The sequence below is a fragment of the Rhinopithecus roxellana genome, chromosome 14 (assembly GCF_007565055.1).
Source record: "Rhinopithecus roxellana isolate Shanxi Qingling chromosome 14, ASM756505v1, whole genome shotgun sequence".
Classification (NCBI taxonomy): domain Eukaryota; kingdom Metazoa; phylum Chordata; class Mammalia; order Primates; family Cercopithecidae; genus Rhinopithecus; species Rhinopithecus roxellana.
Genome location: NC_044562.1, coordinates 115,781,378 through 115,786,676, shown reverse-complemented (window position 1 = coordinate 115,786,676; position 5,299 = coordinate 115,781,378). Strand labels below are relative to the sequence as shown.

Sequence of the window (5,299 nt, the reverse complement as noted above, 5' to 3'; positions counted from 1 at the left end):
GACCCCTCTTCCTGCCACTGTCTTCCTATCATTTTGGCTGCCCATGATAGATACGATTCTAACTACATCCTTCTTTCTCTAAGGGCTGACTGCAACCAAGGTGGGCCCTCATTAGCTACATTTGTACTGCATGACACCATGGGCACCTTTCCAAGATGAAATACTAGACTAACTCTCCCAGAAAACTGGAGTTGAGGTCGAAAGGCAGTCAATTGGATGGGTGACCTCATTATTTGGGGGAGGGGTGCTTCAACTCAGGAGCTGTGGGTTTATCACTCGCACAGAGCAGTGGAGGAAGATGGTGTTTAGACAGAAAAAGGAAAGAGCTTTGCTGCAATATGAGGACCTTAGTGTGACAGAGTGCCTGCTGTGCTCCTGGAGACTTTTTGGGTCCTAGTTCCAGAACCTTTAGTGCCTGATATCCTAAATTCTAAAAGGTGTGTTTTTACTTGAGCTAGCTTGTGTTGGCTCCTGTGGCCTGTAACCCCGGGAACCTCGATTACCATACCACTCATTTCTTCTCCTCTCTTACAGTGTCCTCTTCCCCCTAACTGCAGATGTCACAGGCACTCACCCTTCACTCTTTTTCTCCTCTGGGTCTGCATACTCTCCCCTGGTGATCTCCTCCATATTCACCTGAGCTCCAGATCTGGACACCCTGAAACACTGCTCATCTCTGCTCAGATTCCTACAAATCCCTATAATGTATAATTCCAAAACTGAACTCAAACGTATCACTTTCCAATATTTTGTAGACGGGCGAGTCACCCCACCGTCTACCCAGTCACTGAAGTCAGAAATCTAAGTCAAGCTTCCCTTCTTCCTGTTTCCCCCTTCACAACCAGTGCTATCATGCTGTCTTGAGGATTCTGCATCCTTAGGATCTCAAATTCACTGTCTTCTCTCCCTCTGACTTCATTGTATTTTAGACCCCCTCTCCCTTTGCCTACATACTATTTGGTCTTCTTGTCTCCTAACACCCCTCCAATCCTTCTCTACTTCTAAAGCATAATCTGATTGAATTATCCCGATTCTTCTAAGGTAAAGTCCAAAATCATTGGAACAACATCCAAGAACTCTGATGATCATTTTATTCCTGCCTACCTTACCAGTTTCATCTTTTTATTTTTTATTTGTAGAGATAGGGTCTCACTCTGTCACCCAGGCTGGAGTGCAGTGGTGCAATCATAGATCACTGAAGCCGCTGACTCCTGGGCTCATGTGATCCTCCTGCCTCAGCCTCCTGAATAGCTGGGATTTCAGGCATCACCACACTCAGCTCCAGCCTCAATTTTTACCACTTCCCAAGAAGGCCCCTAAACTCCATCCACACTGAACAACTTGCAGTTTTGTGAGGTCTCAAATGCTCTCCTGCTTCTAAGCCTTTATATCTAATACTCCAATGCCTCCCAGCAAAGCCTGCCTTTATTTCTTCAAAGGTTAAGTCCAATTAATTCAACTCTGCGTCACCTCTTCCATGAAGGCTTTCTTGAGTGACGTCTAATACTCACCCACCTGCAACTTAGGATTAGGTTTATAGCCTCTGTGCTCACACAGTAGCTTTCGCATAACTTTTTCTCAGGCTTTTTGATGATATTTGGTAATTGTCCACTTCCATCTGTGTCTCCTCCTTAAGACTGTAAGTTCCTTAAAGGAAGAGATGGTGTCTTTCTTCTATTTATATTCACAGTACCTGCGATTCAAAAAAGGCTTTTCGGATATCTCGTCCTGGAGCACCCAGCCAGGAATTAATGAGATAAAAAGAAAACTGAAAATCTCCAGAACCAGAATATATTCCTTTCCCTCTAACACAGCTTTGAAAATGAGAAGGAAAAGATAGGGATATGTTTTCTGCCATTGTTTTGCTGGCGCTCTGAGGCCTCTTCTTTCTCTTGCTTGATATTGCTCAAGGAGGTTGTTTTCTACGTGCATTTACAGAGTAGCTGGTCTTTAATGCCGCACACAGTCCTAGCCCAGGGCTCTACAATCCAGTTCAGCACAGAGTGCTAGCTACCACCTCACAAAGGTTTTGTAAATATTTTAACTATGAAAAAAAGGTCTCTTCCCTCAAAGAATCTAAGATCCTGAAGGCTTGTTGGGATGGAGTCACGTATCTCCTTGGCCTAGGATCCTAAGGTGCCCCTCGATCTGGTGTAAATGTGCTTGTGTGTTCTCCTGCCCTTTAGTGTGGGCTGGTCTAATGGCTCTCTAACCAACATAATATGGCAAAGATGGTAGATGCCTTTCCAGCAGACTGTATCTCTTGCTGGCTTTGAGAAGGCAAGTTCCAATGTCGAGAAGGCCCACATAACCAGGAACTGAAGGTGGCCCCCAAAGCAGTTAGGAACTGAGGCCCTCAGCCCAAAAGCCCTCAACAAACTGGATTATGCAACAACCATGGGAGCACGGAAGTGGATCTTTCCCGGTTGAGCCTTCAGATAAGATCCCTGTCCTGGCTAACAACTGATTGCAGCCTTGTAAGAGACCCTGAAGCACAGGACCTGCCTAAGCCATATAACATTTGATATAATAAATATTTGTTGTTTTACTTTTGGCAGTTTGTTATGCAGCAACAAATAATTCATACAATCTCCTTTATCCTGATTGACAGTCTAGCACTTGAAAAAAAGAAAAAAGAAAAAAACTTTGTTTTTCAGCAGGTTACATAGAAAGCCATCATCATGTAAATGTTTAACTAAAAATGAAATATCCTCTAAAAGCAGGCTTGTAAATCATTTTAGTATTCTACAAGCTAAGGCTAAAAGAATCACACAAGACAGTGTGTAAAATGAAGTGGGTGGAAAGGAAACAAAGTTAAAACTCGTAAAGGGGCCCTGGAGAAAATCCACAGGCTCATCGGTTTATTTAACTTTTAAATCTTATTAAATTTGCAAGATGTGTGTTAGCATTCATGGTTCATTTACTTTTATTCTGACTTCTATAAATAGATAACTCTATGAGCCCTGATAAATGACTTAAAATCTTGCTTGACTTCAATAAAAAAAAATTAGCGAGTTAATCTTAAAAATTCTACACATAGAAATGAATGAAAACCTTCTTCAGGGCCAACCTCCACTCCCTGCAAGTGTACCTCCCCCAGTCCCCGGGCTCTTCTTGCCATCCTTTTTCTTTTTCTCTGGCTCTGTGTTTATAGTATCTGGCATTCTCCCAAATCACCTAGATCTGGCTCTCTTGCAAAAACAAACAGAAGCTACCTGGGGCTCTTTATTCTCACTCATTTACATTCTTTCCCTGCCAAAGGGTCAGGGATGTCAGAGTTAGTGGCAACCAGTCAAGCCCAGCATGGAATAGCCCTTATCTACCAATGCAGTGCTTTCCTGCGTGTGAACATGCCAGCATTTAGTTATCTAAAACTATAAGTAAAAATGTAGGTAACTGCCACAAATCAGAAACTAATGAATCTAAAAGTTCAGCCCAGAGCTGTGACCACAAGTAGACAAAAGCCTCATACAAAGCTCATATTTAATTAAAAAAAAAGGCAGGCAGTGGGTGAAAGGTGGAGATATAACCTATATGACCCATAAAATATATGGAAAACAAAAGCAAATGTGAAATTCCATGTGGTTTAATCATACAGAATGCATGTTTGAATAATTAGCCATCCACACTAAGCACAGCTTCCCTGTAAGTCATTAGTTGATGTGAGCTGAGAGTAATGTCAGTGTCATGTGTTCCACTAGTTACACACATATGGTTATACGATCCATCAGTATGCTCAACAGCTCTCCTCTCTGCCCTGATAGCCAGGGTTAGTCATCTAAATTGGTGTGTCCATTAACAGCATTTCTGAACTCCCAAGAAGATTAAAATTGGTTGTTGAGGAACAAAGTATCAGACATCATAGTTTGTGGTCCTCCGAGGCTCAACTGTACCTGTCAAAATCTTATTCCTTAATATCTAATTTCTCTTCACTTCTCAGCCTTTTGGCTAAGATCAAGTATAGTATCTGTTCTTATCAGTTTAATATTTAATTTCTATCATTAGGAAGAATGTAATTTAAATTAAATTTTTCTCCTAGGAAAGGAGGAGCAATAATAAAAAAAAGAAGTTGAGAAACACAGCTGTAAATATGTAGAATTCTAAATGAGCATACAGAGAAGAAAATGAGCATAAGAAATGCAGACACTAAAAAAAAAAAAACCTTAATAACAATCCAATAACCAGATCCATTTGCGTATTTAAAAAGCAGCAGAACTAGAGAAAGCCAAAGACAGGTTCTGACACAGCATTGGAAACTCTGAACTTGAAGTCAGAAGACCTACACTGAGTCCTAACATGTGATTATAAGTTGCACAACCTTAGAGAAAACCTACTTATTTGAGTTCCTTTTTGTTTTTCTGTAAAAATAGAATGAAGATGTCTAATTCCAAGGTCCCTGCAATAGTGAAATGATAGTATTCGTGAAGTGCTTTGCCAACAAGATGATGCGGTTCAGTTGAAAGGTAACATCATCCAGCAGAATTATTTGAACACTGGAGAGCTTTGCATGGGCAAAAGATTATGTTAATAAGCCTAGAGGTGACATTACTGTGAATTAGTGGTTCAAGGGAGTTTTAGACTGATGAAGGGACTGCTCATTAGGAATAGTATGTCCTGTATAGCAAAACACACCAATGACCTAAAGCGACTGATCTATTTTAAGGGGATAGTGAGAGAGATTCAAACCACTAAGAGACAGTGAGAAAATACTTTTCTCCTATTAACTAAACCAGTGGTTTCAGCTTCAAACCACCTAGGGTGACTTGGAAAACTTCTGAAAAATGTCCGAACCTGGAAGATTGTGAGTACTCCAGAGACGCTACGGAGTAAGTGAACACTGACAAAGTTGCCGTGAGATCTGCATTCTCATACGCTACTGGTGGGAGTGTTCATTAGTACAGCCTTTAGGGAATACGATCTATTAATATGCATCTTTTTTTGGTTTGGTTTGATTTTAATGTTTTAAGTTGGTACCCTTCCTGGAGTAATTCTATGTCTAAGAATTCATATCAGGGAAACAATGAGAGAGGAACAAAAATGCATCCATAAGGATGCCCCTCAAAGTATCATTTTATGTCTGTATGTTGCACCAATCAGGATAGCTTGACTTACTTTGAACATGCAAAAGAAAAAAAAAAATTCTACTCTGTAAATCCATGTTGTGGGCGGGAATATCTGACAAGTAAACAAAAGAAACAATAAATAAAAACAAGATGCTGCAAAAGTCAGGTGTGTCTCAGCCAAAACTCATTAATTTTTCAAAAAGTTGAGAATGTACCAATGAATTCAGGTCTGGTCA

The 5,299-nt window shown here is 40.6% G+C and overlaps 1 pseudogene; it reads left to right on the top strand.

Annotated features, from left to right (window-relative positions):
• The first annotated feature begins 3,928 nt into the window (after window positions 1-3,928).
• LOC115893415 lies at window positions 3,929-4,055 on the top strand (annotated as a pseudogene).
• Window positions 4,056-5,299: the final 1,244 nt, after the last annotated feature.